This window comes from Bison bison, unplaced genomic scaffold (assembly GCF_000754665.1).
Source record: "Bison bison bison isolate TAMUID 2011002044 unplaced genomic scaffold, Bison_UMD1.0 scf7180017864390, whole genome shotgun sequence".
In the NCBI taxonomy this organism is placed as follows: domain Eukaryota; kingdom Metazoa; phylum Chordata; class Mammalia; order Artiodactyla; family Bovidae; genus Bison; species Bison bison.
The window spans coordinates 4,636,037-4,653,985 of NW_011494962.1; the positions used below are offsets into that span (position 1 = coordinate 4,636,037).

Sequence of the window (17,949 nt, forward strand, 5' to 3'; positions counted from 1 at the left end):
ACTTCCAAAACACTCCAGTCCCCTCACCCACAAGCAGCCGTGCTGGCTGGCTCATGTCTGGCCAGATGGCCAAGGCTACTACATCACTTGCTTAGACCATCTTGAACTTCAATTCTGCCTGCTCCTTCAGCCATTTGTGCTCTAGTACCAGCTCCTAGCTTGTTGGCACTTGGAGAGACAGGCATAACGCCTGATTCCACAACAAAGGGAGCCTGGAGTCCAGTACTTGACCTCATAAACATTCTGTAATCAAACCCATGAGGGTGGTTGAACCTGGAAGAACACAGGAGCTGGAACCTCAAGGAAAATTCTTCACCACAGCCCACTCCGTTCCACAGACAAAGAAGTGGAGGAATACGTGCCAGGGTGTTTCCTGGACATGGGGCCTAGGGCAAGGGTTCTGAACCTGGCCTTCACGGCACCCATGCCTAACCTCTGGTGTGGAGTTGGAGGAGTTGGCTCGAAAGTGGGTTTTTCTGGGAAGAGGGTCCAGAGGACACATTTTAGAAATCACTGATCAAGTGCATGTGTGGGGAGGGAGGGGGAGGGGTGGTGGCAGATAAAGCGGGGCGCGGGGGTGGTGGCAGGACTTCCAGAGGCTGTAAGTGGAGTGTTCTCCACACCACAGCTGCAGAGCCACCTCTGGAGGAACACCCCCACCCCTTAGCCAGGAGAATAGTCCCCGAGGGGCAGGCAGAGCGCCGGCTTCACCATCCCGCCTTGTTGAGGACAGAACAGAGGCTGAGTTCAAGTGCTCCCAGGCGAGAGGCAGTCACGCTTCCACAGCATCTCCAGGGCCAGCTGCACTGCCCATCGCTCCCTTCTGAGCACCGTCTATTCACCTCGCCCCATTTTTCTGCTTAAAAGGTAGACTCTCCAGGGAAGTCAGATCTAAAACTTTCATTACTTCTTCTTAATTACATGTATCAGTTGCCTACAGTCTGCCAAGCCTGTCCTTCTCAGAAAACCACAGTTCTAATAGGGTTTGTTCCTTAAAAACCCATGTTGATGGTTGCCAAGGCCTGGTCTCTTTAAGGAGCTGGAAATGGACTGGGAGGTTCAATATTTTTCCACTGTAACATTTATGCTCCTGAGTTTGTAACTTTCAGTCATCATCTTTTTTTTAAAAAAGGTTAGAAGCTGGCCCTCAGACGTCTTTCCAATCCTCTGTGATTTTCTCAAATGGCAGCCTTTGCCCTGCAGTGACCACTTTCTTGTTAGAGGCGGCTTAGAATCTGCCTTTAAGACCTGGGGTTATTCACTATACTCTTCTTGATTAATGTATCAAAATACCCTCCAATTTTAATTTGGTTTTGTGTTCCCTAACCCACGCTAGAACCCAGGTTATGCCCACCCACACACACACATAACCCACAAACACACACATGTGATTGTATGTGAGTAACCAGTTCCCAGTGATTTTCTAAGAAAGCAAGGGTATACGTCTGGCCCTTATGGTGATGATCTTTACCCCTTTACATTTATCTAATTCTTGATATAATTGAAAGTCTTTATTTTTTTATTTCCTATAGCATCTTTTCTGAATAATTCACTTTATTGTGGAACTTTGGAAAGTAAAGAAAAATATAAAGAAGTAAAATGATAACTCCCTTCTCCTAAATTCTTCTGTCTTTTGCACAATATGTTGGCCTGACCTTTTCAGGTTCCACAACCTTCACTTTTCCTAAATAGGCTCATCTGCTCACCAGAGTCATTTTTCCTCCTTGTTTCTTCAATCTGGCTTTCTCACCCAAGGTAATAAGCATCTCTCCTTGTCTCTCTCAAAGTGGAGGCAGAGAAGAAAGAACACTGGACTTGGAACTCAGAAAAGCTGGGATGGAGCTCCATCTCTTTTTTTCTCTTCAGCTGTACCCTTTTGTATAATCACTGGAGCACTCTGCCTCAATTTCATCATCTGTAAAATGGGGATAACAGTTTCTGCCAGAATTTCTCCTACACTGGGACTATCAAAAATATGCGGGGAAGAAAACATGAGAAAGCCTAGAACAATTTGTTTTGTTTGTTTGATTAGTTGCTAAGTCATGTCGCTAAGGGTCTCTTGAGAGTGCCTTGGACAGCAAAGAGATCAAACCAGTCAATCCAAAAGTAAATCAACTGTGAATATTCATGGAAGGACTGATGCTGAAGCTGAAACTCCAATACTTTGGCTACCTGATGCAAAGAGTCGACTCACTGGAAAAGACCCTGATGCTGGGAAAGATAGAGGACAGGAGGAGAAGGGGGTGGCAAAGGATGAGATGGTTGGATGGTATCATCGACTCAAAGGATATGAATGAGTTTGAGCAAACTCTGGGAGGTAGTGAAGGACAGGGAAGTCTGGTGTGCAGCAGTCCATGGGATCCAGTGTCCAAAGTCAGACACGACTTATCGAATGAACAAGAAGTCAGGTCTAACTCTTTTGTGACCCCATGGACTGTTGCATGCCAAGCTCCTCTGTCCATGGGATTTCCCAGGCAAGAATACTGGAGTGAGTTGCCATTTCCTTCTCCAGGGGATCTTCCTGACCAGGGGTTGAACCCAGGTCTCCTACAAGTCTCCTGTATTGCAGGTAGATTCTTTACTGCTGCACCACCTGGAAAACTATACAGCACTCCAAAAATGTAAGTGATTATTACTATTACAAACAAGTCGGTTTGTCTTGGCCTCTGTTTCCTTCTTTCATTGAAAACTTCCCTTTCTTGCTCAAATTGTTTGTTTGTTTACAGGTTTCCTTACATCTTTCTATTTTCCCCCTCTGATCAGTTCATAGTCATTCTGCCCAAAGCTCACTTTAATTTTTAAATCTTTGATTCAGTTCAGTTCAGTCCAGTCACTCAGTCGTGTCCGACTCTTTGTGACCCTGTGAATCGCAGCACGCCAGCCCTCCCTGTCCATCACCAACTCCTGGAGACTGGGGCCTATTTATGCATATGATCTGCATTTTTTTGTGTGTACTTAGATTTCATTTTCTCTCAATATTCTAGGAACATGTCAGCTCTTGACCATACTTTCTTCTCTTGCCATCTATGATCTAATAAGATATTCAAAGAGGTCAATGCCAGTCTTCATCTGGAAGGCCTTAAGCCAGAAATGACTGCCCCGAACATGGGACAACTACGCATTACATCCTCACCACCAAACTGGCTCTGGCTGGGTGGGGACCAAGGGCTGTCATAATAGTTATTACTTACTGAATGCTAACTCTGTCACAAGTACAGTTCAAAGTGAAATAAGTCACTTAATTCTCATAATGACTGAAAGGCCAGAATTATGAATACCTCATCTTGAATTTCCATCTTAAAGGAAATCAATCCTGAATATTCACTGGAAGGATTGATGCTGAAGCTGAAACTCCAATACTTTGGCCACCTGATGCAAAGAACTGACTCATTTGAAAAGACTTGAAAAGACCGTGATGCTGAGAAAGATTGAAGGTAGGAGGAGAAGGGGACAACAGAGAATGAGATGGTTGGATGGCATCACCGACTCAATGGACATGAGTTTGAGTAGGGTCGGCGAATTGGTGATGGACAGGAAAGCCTGGTGTACTGCAGTCCATGGGGTGGCAAAGAGTTGGACACAACTGAGCGACTGAACTGAACTGAACATCTTGAAAAGTCAGTGTTAGTCGCTCAGTCTTGTCCAACTCTGTGCAACCCCATGGACTGTAGCCCGCCAGGCTCCTTTGTTCATGGGATTCTCCAGGCAAGAATACTGGAGTGGGTAGCCATTCCCTTCTTCAGGGGATCTTCACAATCCAAGGATCGAACCCAGGTCTCCTGCATTGCAGGCAGATTCTTTACCAACTGAGCCACGAGGGAAGTCCCTCGTACAGGTAAGGAATCTGGGGTTACAGAGATATGAAGATCTCTGCCCAGTAAACCAAAGGAGCTGTATGGAAGTTCTGGCTGTCTGACTCCTGAGTGCTTGTTTTCAACCACTGTTTTCTGGACCTGCCACCATGTTAGACCGTTATAAGAAACAATGGAGGGGTGTGCAGGTTAGCAGGTCCCCTTGGAAGAGATGGTGACCAGAAAACCTTAAGGCACCAAAAGGTGATGACAGCAAGAAGCAGAGAAGCACAATCCACTCCATCCACAGCAAAGCTGATCACTGACGATGCTAACACATGCCCTTGCTTTTCTGGAATACGGTCCTGGGTGTGTCTTGTATCTAAGGAGCATGGTCCCAACCATGTGCACTCTCCTCATTACGGAGAACCGGACACAAAATATGTCCAAGTGTCTGACCGTTCGAGTCGGCCATAAAAATTTACTACAGAGCTATAGAGCATAAAGCTTAAGAGCATGAGCTCCAGCCAGACAGCTGGGTTCAAATCCCAGCTCTGCCACTTGAGCTACACAAGTTTTAACCTCTTTGTGTCCTTGGTATTCTCTTCCATAAAATGTAGGCAATAACTACACACACTTTCAGGGGTTGGGGGATTGGGATTGTCAGATTTATTCATGCATGGACAGCGCTGACACAGAAGTTGTCGGTGCTCAGATCACAGCACCAGCCACTTGGTACAAGCCCACCCCATGCCAGAACTCTGCTAGGCTCCCCAGGGGCAGAGGGTAGAAGCGTTTTCTGCCCTTGAGAAAGCAGGATGGATGGAATGGAGACACGGTAAGAGTCATTTCAAACCAGAGGACCATGGTCAGCAAGGAGGCAGTGACTCCAGCCTGGGGGTACCAGGAGGACCTGGAGCAGAGAAGTCCTGAGCAGAATCTTGAAGACAGGACAGGAGTGAGGCAGGTGAGCGGAGGTGGGGAGGGCACTGCGACAGAGCAGGAGGTGTGAGCAAAGGCGGGAGCCTGAGACTGCCTTTCACATTTTCCTTTTCCTCTGCCTGCGTCGCCATCTTCATCTCTCCCCTTCTCGGATCGTGTAAAGATAAAAGATAAGCCTGGGAAAAATGGTTCTATACATAGAGCTAGAAAGATTAGTCTTGCTCTCCTTTCTGACAAGCATTTATCTAGTTTTCTAGATAAATACTGTGAAAGAGAACCGGAGAAGGAGACAGAGACCAAAGACTAAAAACCACAGGTCACAGTTGCTGCCCTGGGTTCCAAATGCCGGGGCCTCGCTGCCTGCGCCCCCATCAGATGCCCCCTCTTCTCCTGCCCACGGGGAGTATGTGGTCCACGCATCGCACTGGAGATCGTTCCAAAGCCGTGATGTTGCGCAGGGTGGAGTTATTAACAATGATACTGTGTGTATATTAAGCTCATGGTTTGAGGGGTTCTTTACATTTCCTCACTTGCTCCACAACACAATCCCTGTATCCCCTAAAGGTCTCATTTTACAAATGAGGACATGAACTCAGAGAGGTTGGGTAACTTGCCTGAGTCCCACAGCATGCACGTGGGGCTGAGACGGGACCAGATTCCTGGCCCCTCAAGCATTCCTTCCCCAGTACCACTCTGCTTCAAATTACTGAAAAGTAGTTTTAAGATCCACACATGACAAAGCTAAGCACCAGAATGCCCTGCAACACCAAGACACAACCTCCTTTCTTAGACAGAAAAGTAAAGACACAGGAAATTGATAGAATCACCAACTCAATGGACATGAATTTGAGGAAAGTTGGGAGACAGTGAAGGACAGGGGAGCCTGGTGTGCTGCGGTCCACTGGGTCAAAAAGGGTCAGATATGACTTAGTAACTGAGCAACAACAGGGAAACTGAATCTTTATCTTGTATTTTTACTTAAAAAAAAAGTACCCTCTGAGTCACTAGTTAATGCAGATATTTGAAATGAAAAGAGTTCCTTCTTATCCTTCTTGGAATGAAGCAAATGTATCTCATGGAATAATAATAGTGAGTCCTGCTACTAGTAAAAACCCAATGATGAAGCCGGATGCTTGATCGCCATTCTCTTATTCTAAGCACTCAAAGTGGTAGTGTACACCTGGGTTTGAGAAAGACATAGGTGGGAGAAAATGGGTAATCATCAGAACGTCCAAGACTAAGTAAGTTCAAAGGGGACTGTTTCCTCTTAAAGAAAGTATCTTCAAGTTGGAGGTGCAGGATATTTACAGAAGGGTAGGAATAGGCTAAGAAGATGGTGTCCAAGCCTTAACCATCATGTGAAATAAAAGAGACGCTGATTGCCAATGCCATGACTTTCTCACCTCTTGTCCTCACTAAATTAAATTACAGTCCAGAAGTTGGCTATTTTGTAGGATGCATTTTTCTACTTGAAAACAACTTTGTCTTTTGCCAAGAGCGAAGCCCAAAGAGAAGGGATCAGAAGGAAGTCACTTCAGCTAAGTTTCAGAGTACATGTGCTTATGGGGCCCTCTACATGCGACATAAACCCTCCCCGCCTTTTACATGGAAGTGGCTCTATAGAGTTTCAAGAGCCAGAAGTTAGAATCCAAGGGTGTCGGCTGGAATCCTGGCTTGCTGACTGCTAGGTGCCCTTGTGCTCTCTAACCTTCACTCTGTCCATCTGAGAAAAAGAAAATAATGTCAGCCTGCTGGTAAGGATTGAATGAGATAACATATGTAATGCAAGCCAGAATATTACATATATAATGTAACCACAAATATCTATTGCCAATTCAAGGCCCAATTTCAACAGAAAATTGAAACTGTCCTAAGCAAAAGTGAGGCCATTCCTTTTAGATGATTATTATACTTAAACTGACAGCAATAATTCTTAGTATTTTCATTCCACCATTTCTCTCCCAAATGATCTATAACTTCTGGCCACCTAATTCCAGGACCTTCTCATTTCCTTCCCTAACCTCAAACTGAGGTTCCATAAACCGAGGTACATAAACGAAGACTGACCAATAGCTGAGATTCCCTGCTATGGTAGTAGAAAGACATTCATAAGTTTCAGAACCAACTTTGAATTTTATCTTGAAATCAAAGCCTCTCTGTAAAGAGCGACAGAATAAAAAGGAGAGGTTGAGAAGGTGAGTAACCATGTTCCTATTTATTCCAGAAAGCCCGGTGCAGTGAAAGCAACTGGGGCACATGAGATGAAAAGGCCTTCCTAGGGATTTGCCCCCAAAGTTAGCATGAGAAAGGTGAAAAGAAAATGAAAAGAGGATGTATACAGATGACTTGAGAGGGCTTATTTCTAGCTGGGAAGATCAAGCAGGACTTGGCGGAGGAGAGAGTCTTACAGATGGACCTGGAAGGATGACAGTATTTTACATGGAATTTGCAGCAAAGGGGAAAAGCACAGTAAGTGATAAGGGAGCGCTTTTGGAAGAAATGCCCTTAATAAACACAATGTAAAATGAAACTCAAAGAAGCGAGGCACTGAGAAATGGGTACGTTTTCATCACCAGTCTGTAGCAAGCACTAGAGACACTCGCATCCATACAGCTCTAGTGAAACACACCGGAAGCATCACGAGGTGCTTGGATGGCCAGGAAATGAAAACGTTAGACGTACAAATATGTCAACTGTATCCTCAATGCATGTTAATTTCTATCACATCGGTATCGACAAGCAGCATTTTTGAGCAGTGCCCATGTGCAGAGAGCATTCTGCTAAGCACCAAAGACTTAAAGTGACATAAAGCAGGAAGCAGGAGTCTCATTCTCATGGAAAAATGGCAAATTCATCAACAAGCAAAAGTGATTTCTCTTCTATACGGAGGAAAAAAACCCACCCAGTATTTTTTTTTTCCTCAAAAAATCCAAAGGGTCAACGTTCTCCTACCTAAGAAAGACCTTCCGTTAAATCTGAGCACCTATATTTGGCCAGGGTCAGATTTCTTCTGCAGTCTCTCTTCCTCTGTGAGCTGAAGGAAAAACCAGGACACACACGTAAACAAGACCAGCACAGGACTGAAATGAGTTCCGTCTCCCCTTAAGCCCAGAAACAATCCCAGAGTTTCTAACAAGGTGATCGAGAGAAGAGCCACGAACCCCAAAGACAACAGCTCTGGCCCCACGGAACGCATGGTCTGCATGGTAACAAACCCAAAGCAAGAGGCTGCAGTATCTCCATGATTCAGATATTCTGCTTCCAAAGGACCAACCAATAGATATTGGGAAATGCAGATCAGTGAGTCCTCTGCTCAGGGTTCTCCTAGACAATCATCGGCTCACACCTCTGCACATCACACCAAACTCCACTGTGAGTCCAAACCACACTAATCACCTTTCTCTCCAACTGCTCTGAGCAGACGTCCAAAACAGAACTATTTTTACTTTCTTATGATTTGTCCTTTTAAAGGAACACAGATCCAATAAATCTGCTTTCTCCTCTCACCTCTGTACATTTAGGTTCACATTGATTTTAAAATGGGGAAGGGAGGGAGACAAAAAGGAAGCAGGTGAGAAAACTATTAAGCCAGCCAGCTTAACAGTCAGTGATTAAAGTAACAGTCACAGAAGAACGAAGCTTACTGCCTCCCACCTTCTTCCTCCTCTTCATGCCTTTAATATTCAACTCCAGGCGCTGAGAGGGAGGGGACGGGGCCAGTGGATCCCAACCGCACTCAGATAATTGCCCCATTCACACCCCTCACCAGTCAATCAGGGTCCGCTCAGCCAGCCCCATTTATTAATAGTTTTCCTACATTTACAGTGTTACACAGGAGTGAAATGAGGCTCTCTCTCCAAAATGAGAAATGGGGCACCCTCAATACAGACTAAGTGGAACAGGGGATGGGGCCATGCGCCCTACTTGCAGGCAGGCACACCTGTTTCAAGGGTTCCGGGAAAGCAGTCCCCACCATCCCTCCCCCCAACCACCCCGTTCCCAGCGCAGGTCACTGGTGAGAGAGCCCAGGAACAGGGTTACTATAGCTCTCCTCTGAAGCTCACACCAGTTCCACCCTTTGGGTACACTCTGTATAGTACATGCCCTCACGCTCCAACCACTTCTTCTGACCTCTGACTTAGGGACCCTCTGCTGGTTATGGGACCATTTCACAGCCTTAGGGTCTCCATTTGCACATTCAAATACTAGGGCTGTGGGATGCTAAGAGCTAACAGGTGCCTGTCAGTCATCTCGCCCAGCGGTTCTCAAATATGGCCTCACATGAGGCTCCCTGGGAAATATATTTAAATGACCACAGCCTGGCTATCACCCTGAGAGATTTTAATTGAACCGTTTGGGGTCGGCCTGGGCACGGACATCCATGACCTTGGGGTGGTGTTATTTATTTGTCTGTATTTATTTTTGCCAAAGTTCTGCAGGTGATTGTGTGACTGACCTGGGGCTAAGGAGCACTGTCTTGCTTGGTTAAGGAGCCTGTCTTGCTCTTTCAGAAATGAGGAAGTCAATGCCCAGCATCCCTGGGGGTCACATGGTCACGGGGTAAAGAACACAAGCAGAAACCAAAAGGCGTTTCTGATTGCCAGGACCACCGCCGTCCTCACCACCACGGAGGACACCCTGGGAAAACGTAACTCTGTAAAGACCCCTCACACTCCCAGGGGGAACAGGATACCCTGGGCTCCAGAAGATGGGGCCAAGGGCTCACCACTGGCTGGCTTCGGGGTCAGGCAGGCCAAGGAGACAAGTGGGGCCGGGCAGTGGAGGGGAGGCATCGAAAAGGGACTCTGTGGACCTGACTCTGCCACATGCACGTGGCTTTAGGCCACGTGGCTAACCCCAGAACTACTTTCACAGTTTCAAAATGGGGCCTGTGGAAGATAATCTCCAAGGTGCCTGTCAGCATTAATATGCTGCTGCTGCTGCTAAGTCGCTTCAGTCGTGTCCAACTCTGCGCGACACCATAGACGGCAGCCCACCAGGCTCCCCCGTCCCTGGGATTCTCCAGGCAAGAACACTGGAGTGGGTTGCCATTTCCTTCTCCAATGCATGAAAGTGAAAAGGGAAAGTGAAGTCACTCAGTCGTGCCCAACTCTTAATGACCCCATGGACTGCAGCCTACCAGGTTCCTCCGTCCATGGGATTTTCCAGGCAAGAGAATTGGAGTGGGGTGCCATTGCCTTCTCCAATTAATACGCTACTTATCCTATTTCTTTCATATACACATATACACACCCACATGCATTACTGTACCTAAATGCACAGACACATTTACTGCATTTAAGAAAATCTTTGACTACTGTTTGGCAAGTAAGTCCCTGCACAAACATGCCCATATGTACACAAGTCTAGTGTGTGTGTGTATTTGGATACACACACACAAAAAAACTGCTCTCTAATCTAAAGTGACCAGACTAAGACCCCTGGGAGGTGAGAGGGTCGACCCAGAATGTCTGGGCATTCTCATGGGGTACAGAGGGCTTTGGGGAAAGGATTAAAGACATCAGCTAAGCTCCAGGTTTCTCCCAAGCCTCTCCTCTCCCCTCCCAGAACAATGCAGCTTTCATCCGGCCCTTGTTTTGAAGTCCCTTCTCTCCGAAAGAAACGAGATCCGATTTCCTAAGAAATTCTCACCAGTTGAAGCTCTGAGAGGGTCTCTATAAAGAGTCATAGGAAATTGAGGCTTGACATTTCTCTCTAAAGGAGGAGATTTGTGGTCTGAATGAGGCGGTGAGCAAAGCCACAGACGATGGCATGTGTGGAGCGCGGTGTGGCTGTTAGAAGTCGCGCGAGTTAACCAGTTGAAACCTTCAACTGTCTTGATCTAGGAAGCTCTCCACGACAGGTGACAGATACTTCCCCTTAGAAGGGTGGACCCCCAGCAGGGCCCAAAACTGCATCTCTTTTTCCTTCCAGACCTGTCACTCCCTTGGGCCTGGCCTCCTCCTGGCCCCTGGCCCCGCTACTCTAAGCACAGCCCTGTCACTATGCCTTCCCTGCCCTGCCCCTCCGGTCACCTTGAAATGAATGTCCCACCACCCAGCGGTGCCACCTGCTCATCCACACACCCTCAGGTGTACGCTCTCTTTACATGTAGGTGGCTCTTCAGGCTGAGCTTAGGTTCCTTTTGCTAATGAAACGTATACAGACCATAATATCCAGAGAAATGGTGACAGTGCGGGGAAAGGGGTAGAGAAGGATGGGGAGCAGGAAAAGGTACAAATAAAATTTAGCGGAACATTCATTTCCAATCCCTCTCCCCTTAGGCTCCAGTGCTACAGTTCACTGAAGTGCTAGCTGGAGGTGTCTTCTGAGCATGTCTACACCAGGACAGCCCCATGAGGAACACTCCTGAAACAAGAAGCCCTCTAAAGAGGCCACCAAAACATTTTGTGAATGTCCTAAGAGCAAGTAACTGAGCCCCTCTTCTTTCATCACTCCCCTTCACCATTAAAGAAAGTAGCTAGTGTCTGCCTGGCATAGCCTCTCTCTGCCTCCCTTCCTCTAGAAACACATGGGGCTCGGCTGGGCCTTCATTCCCAGTAGCTTGGCCCGGGCTAGGATCCAGCTCTCTCCCTGGCTACAAACCAACTAACAGCTGTCCCTTTCTTTATAACGGCCATCAGCAAAGTTAGCAGCAAGCCATGGCCTGAGATGAAGATGGTGTCCTTTGCTCATTCCAGAGGCAAGCCTTATAAACAGGGCTAGGATTCATTAACCGTAGAGCTGCTAAACCAGAAAGGACTCTCTTCCCTCTTCTTTCAACAAGACCCTCACATTATCCTCTGGCCTCATCATCTGGAATCTGAAATTCCTTCCTAATCACTGAACCAGCACGATGACGTGCTGATCTTCTCCCCAAGTTAAGGGATGTGAGCAAAAGCGGGAGGCTTGCCCTGTGACAACACCTGCCTCTCCGTCTGTTCTCCATCCTCCTGAAACGACCATTCTCTCCTTCTTCTAGGAAACTGCTAATTAAAGATGTAGTTTAAATGTCACCACCTCCATGAAGCCCACCTCTTTATCCAAGGTTGCTCTCTTTTACATCTCTTACCCAAGGACACGGTGGTCTCCTTACATGTCTCCCCCATTAAATCCCCAACTACTGGAAGGCACAGCCAGAGCTAAATTTTTTTTATAACACAGTGCTTGACAAAAATTGGTTCTTAACACATGTTTGTTGAATAATTGAGGAGAGCAAAAGTCATAAAAATAAATGAAGTTAAAAGAAGAGATAGTGTGAAAGAAAAGAGACCAAGAGATAAATAAACTCAGAAGCTGGAGTACAAGAAAAGAATGGGTGATGAGAAGGACCGGAATAAGAAAACCAGAGAGGACCGAAGGCAAAGAGGCAAACGACATATGTGGGTAGAAGAGTGAAGGAAGAAAGGACAAGGGTGAACTTAAATACAAAACCTCCTCTCTGATTTTTTTCTTTTCTATTTTTAAGAACAAAGCAGAAAGGCTGGAAGTCCCCAGAGGAACAGAAATACATGTGGAACTGCCAATGTTCACGATGATACAGAATTGGGTTCAGGAGTGATGTAGACCCACGATCCATGGTCAAGTAATTTGGGCATCACTTGGGAGATGGCCAAAAATGCAGAATCTAAGGTACCAGCCCAGACCTCCTGATTCAGAATGGACCTTCTAATAAGGTCCCCGGGTGATTGTTATTCAATAAAGTTTGAGAAGTGCTGATGGAGACATCTGAAATTCACAAATAACCTCCATATCTCACTCTGTTAAGAGAAGCGGTGCACAAAGCCTTGGCAGTAAGCAGCTACCCAACTTAAACAAATCACTGAACGTCCCTGGATCTCAGTGTCTTCATCTATTACGTGAGGTCAGAGAAGATGCTTTCAAAAGTGTCGCAGAGCTCTCAAACTCTTGATCTCCTCTAACATCCTAACTGTGAACCATTCCTAAACCCACCTGAATGAATAACAAGTAGCATCTTTCACTAATTAATATTTCACTTCTTCTCTCCACTCATTCACTTACTATTTTCCCAAGTCTCTATTATGTGCCAGACACTGTGTCAAGTAAAAATGATTCCAAGGTGAATAAACCCCTCCGTGCCCTCAAGGGGCTCACAAACTTCTTAGGGAAACAGGGCATATAAACAAAACTAGGATAAAGTGGACTCATGGTCATCTGCAAGTACCAGTGATGGAGAGAAGGCAGGACTTCCCAGGGTAGGCACAGAGGATTTCAACGACAGGTTACATAGGCACGAGGTCCCTTCTCTGCCAACCTCAGCTGAAAGCAGTGGAAAGTGAAAACACAAAAATAATATGGTTGGAAGTCACTGAGGAACCAACTGCAAGGTTCTGAACACACCTCTCTGGGCTCACCAAACCCTAAGAGCTGATCCACACCATGGATCTTGTGTCATGGCTGCAGGCACCTCATTAACAGCCACAGGTATACTGTAGAAACCCACCTCCTCTGAGTTATGCCTGCCCCTTCACATTCTATCTTCTGCAACCTTCTGAAAGATAATATCAATTCAACCACTAATTTACTCTCCCTGGAGACTTCTTCTTGTGGTTGCAAAGAGGAGATGCACTTTAATAAATGTGAACAATTCATTAGACTCTTTGGATTCATATTTATTTACAGAGAGAGCAGATATTACAATCCAACTGTATGCACCATAGCAGAGACTGCAAATGTAGTTTACCGAAAGGAAGAAATTTCTAGAATTCTTAAGGAGGGTGCAGAATGGCAGTGAGGAAAAGGAGCTTATCCACTTCTGACCCCAGCAAGTTAGCCAAGATGAGCTATTTTGTCAGCCCTACTGTCCATCACTACAGAGAGAAGGCCATCACTCAGAACAATAGTTTCCCTGCTTTAGAATGACGAGCTCCACCTGGCTCCTATAGGCTGCTGTTTTGCTCTGGTTTCTTCACACACAACCGGTCCTTTCCCCTGCCTCTATTTCACAGTCTGTAAATATTAACTAAATTTTTGCTTTAGCCTGTCAGTACTAGTCGATATGTTATCTCAATTTTCAGATCCTTGAACAAGAAAATAGGGGGGGAAAAAAACTCTATATCCTGGGTTCATCATATTCATGGAGGAGATGGGAGATGGTTATACAAGGTAATGATGATGTGGCCAAGGACTGAACCCAGCTCAGTCCTGTGCAGCCACTCATCCCACCAACCAATTTTAGTCCACGTGTCCACCCCCCAGATGCCCATTGCCCACCCCCCACACACACACAAGTCTGGGTGCGTGAATGTGAAGGTCAAGGGAGACGGTCAAGGTTCTGAAACCATATTTCTGGAGGTAAAGCAGGAATACAAAATCAAAGTACCTGCTGTTCATCCCTTCACCAGAGGAAGTCTCTCTTCTCTCTCAGCCTAACAGAAAGGCACTGGGTGTGCAAAGTAGTGACTAGAGGAATTTTTTCTCTTACTCCTCCTTTTCTGTCATTTCTCCTCCTTCCTTAGTCTCTCTGCCTCTAACCCCCCCTGATAAATTATACAGATAGTGTGGCAAAGCAAGGCTCTTCAGACAGACAGGCTTCCCAGGGATGGAACCAATGGAGAGAAGGAACTAGACACTCCTGGGCACACCCTGCCCCCTCCTTGCTTCCAGTATCTATTCTAAGCTGCCACATCGTCCTGTGTTCACATCTCCATCAGGCTTTGCTACACCTGAAACATATATACAGAAGACACCATGTTGTTCTGCTTCCCTTGAAATCACCAGTCTAACATCCTTAACCGTGCTTTCCTGGGAAGTCTTTATTTCCTATTAATTTTTTTCTTAATTGCATATCATGGAGGCACCTCGATTGGAATTAAATGTGCTCTTCCTCCCACAAGGAGCCACATTTCTTTCCCACGTAGCCCACACCATCAGGGGAGTTGACAGGAGGGAAGACAAAATAGAACCCAGTCAGCATTTTGCACAGTGAGGGGAAAAAAAAAAAAGCAGGGGTAGAAAACAATGGCCCCGAGACAGCCCAGAACACCACTGAGTTCAGGGCATCTGCTCTCGAGGACCGGACACCTGCCTCCTCCCAGGGTCTCCAAAAGGGCTTTGGATGTGGAAAGGCATGGATCACCTGTGGTGACTCCTCCCTGAATCCCAACAAGCTCTTTCCGGATAGATTCCATTCTTCCTCTTGGAGGCTTTCCCACCACTTAGTCCTCCCTTCCTCCCCTTTCAGTGTCTTGTCCTTTGCCCAGTCTTAGAGCCTGCTAAGGATGGCCTGGAACCTGTCTTCACCCCATTGGCATTCAGGGCAAATGGGGCTGAGACTCTGATCGAAAGGCCTCCTGACAATCTCGTCACCAACCAACCTGATGAAGGACCTACTTGGTGGAGAGCACTGGGGTGGCCTCAGAAATGCAAACGAGGCAGAGGCCCATCTCGACTGGTTCATCCTACCTATGGGATCATTGCACATGGAGCTGCTATTGTCACCCAGACCTCTGCTCTATTCTGAAGTCAAATTCAGACTTCATCCTCCCACCTGAAGGAGCAGAGCAGATGGGGAGCCACTCAGGTGTCTCAGGTGAGCGCACAACTAGATCACCCCGGCTATTTGTAGATGGTGAGAGCGTGGCTCCAAGTGGGATCCCAACCTGTCACTCTGATAACACCATGGTTACAAATGAGAGTTGAAGCAAGGAATGTTCAGAAGAATGAAACCTGGGGCAGGGCAGCAGTGAATCAGATTCCAACCATTCTTTCTGGACAATGAACTAACTCTCCTCTAAAGTGATGTTGAGTGATAAGGACCTTCCAGGACTTCTCCCACATCCCTTTAGTATTTTAGATTGTTTCAAAGTATTACAAAAAAAAAAATACTGGAAAAAAAGATTTGGAGGTGGAATACTTTCAGGAAGATTATTGGTACTAGTGATTCTGCTACATTATGTTGAAAATCTTTATCTCAACCCGATTCCTACCCTTGGGTGCCTTCGGAGTTTGGGAATATACGGTCAGTGGAGTAGCCAGCTCACCACCTTGGCCCTCCAGCCCGTGGGCGATCTTATTTCCTAGGAGTAGTCTTGGATTGCACGAGTGGCTAGCTGAAGAGCCATTAGCTAAGTCTTTTCCATTTCTCCTGCTATTTCTCTTTCCAAGTCCATGAAAATACCGCCAAACCACACTGCTCATGTTGTAGAATTCGATGAGACGGAGAAAAAATGTAAGTGTTCATTCTCTTTGGAGGGTCCATGGCTAACCCAAGCAAACTGCACATCTCTTTGTTTAACACAAAGACTCACGTGTCAAATTCTGCACCCCTGCCACACGCACAGCATTTTAGAACTCTGCAAGATAGCCATTTTGCAAGAGTGTGGAAGTAACAGTTTGCTTGGAGGATGTGTGGGTATAAATAGATGTGTAGACAGAAGGAGAAATTTATAGCTCAAATATAATAGCACACCAAAAATTACAAATGAAAAAGCAGAATACTGACAGAATTCTTTCTTTCCGAGCCTAAAATTTGAGTCCTCTTAACCTGCAGCATCCGCCAATTCCAGGTGTTCTGAGAGCAGGCTGATTTCCTACCTAGACCTGTCCCTCTGCAGTAGGCCTCCCGGGATCTCTGGCCGAGGGTCGGCGTTTACACAGCAAGTGGACTTCGGGGCAACAGCTACAAGAACCTCATTCATTATTTCATTTTTAAAAAGGGCATAAAAAGGATGCCCAGGAAGGTAGAGACAGGAGCTAGAGAGACATGGAAGTGGCAAGGGGGAAAGGCAGCCTGAAAAAAAGAAAAAAAAAGAAAAAAAGCTTTCCCGATTCCCATAAAAATCAGAGCTTTAGCTCAGGGTGAATAAATTTGCTATTTGACTTGAAAATCACACAGGTCTCCCAGCCCTTCTGCCATCCAACGGCTGTCCCTACATATATCCGGCCCCATGCCTTCAAAAAAACCCCAAACCTGTTTGATGAGGCAGGAAAAGAAATAACATGGGAGATCTCCCCCTTTGTAACAAGCCTTTTCCCCCACACAGCATTATTTGAGTATCTTGTTACCCTTTCTTCCCCCCTCAAAAAAATCCACTTGAGGGACTTGAAGAGAGAGATAAACAAGGAATCCCTACCCCAGGTGAGAAGAAAATGAAATTGGATTTGCCCTACCTTGGTTTGTAGAAGCCAAACCTCTAGACAGACAGATTAAGGGAGTGAGCATGGTGGGAATATCCAGTCGCTTCTTCTCGCTTGCATATCCACATAAGAAAGACGAAGGATAAAGAAAAGGAAGATCATTTAAAATCCAATTCAGCGTGAATTTTGTTTTAATCTTGTGTCTTGAAGAGAGGCAAATTCAAAGAAAAAAAAAAGATGGAATTCAAAGGTAATTCAGGCTATGGAGAACAGCTCACAATGCAGAATCCAGAATGATTATTCCGTGTGCATGTGAGGTTAGTGGCCAGACTATTTTTTTTTTTTTTAAACAATTCTTCGGGCAATTACGGTTTTTGGTTTTTGGAGCTTTAGTGGAGGAGGCTCTGTGTAGAGAAGCTGGGGACCGGCTCTGTCCCTCCGTGGAGCGTGGTCATTCCCAAAGCGTCCCCTTCCTAAGGGGGAAAAAAGAGATGGTCAGGGTTTGATTCGAGTGTCCCCCAGAGGATGAGAAAAATGCATTCCGAAAAAAAGAAATCAATTCGTTTTAAGGAAAAGGGGGGAGGAAACCCTGCATTTCCCACAGAGTGCACACCAGAGGAATGGAAAACAGCTGGCACCGGTCTATAAATAATTCAGAAAAGGTCTGGCTATACCATTCCTGGGACAGGCATGGATGCGAGGTGGGAAAGCCAACCTGAATGGAAGAGGAGAGAGGGAGAGAGAGGGAGGGAGCGAAGGAGGGAAGTGGGAAGCAGGGAGGGAGAAGCGGCTCCCTGTAGCAACACACACACACACACACACACGCAGAAACACAAGCCCCACTTAACTCGCCAGCAACTGCGGCCCCCAGCCCCATCTGCAGTGCTGCCGACATGTCTGTCTCGCCGTCCCCATCGCCTCCAGCAGCAGCGCCTCCTCCCACCCCGGGCTCGTGCTCAGTGGGTTCTGATTGTGCACCGGGTGCACACTGGGCATTCCTTGGAAGGGGCACACTGACACGCGCGCGCGCGCACACACACACACACACACACCGCCCCCGGCGCGCACGCCGCCCCCGCGCGCACACTCACGCCGCCGCCGCGCTGATGTGCAGCGC

At 46.6% G+C, this 17,949-nt stretch overlaps 1 pseudogene; it reads left to right on the forward strand.

Moving 5' to 3' along the window:
• Window positions 1-4,656: 4,656 nt before the first annotated feature.
• LOC105002238 overlaps window positions 4,657-17,949 on the forward strand; it is a 121,336-nt pseudogene continuing 108,043 nt past the window's right edge.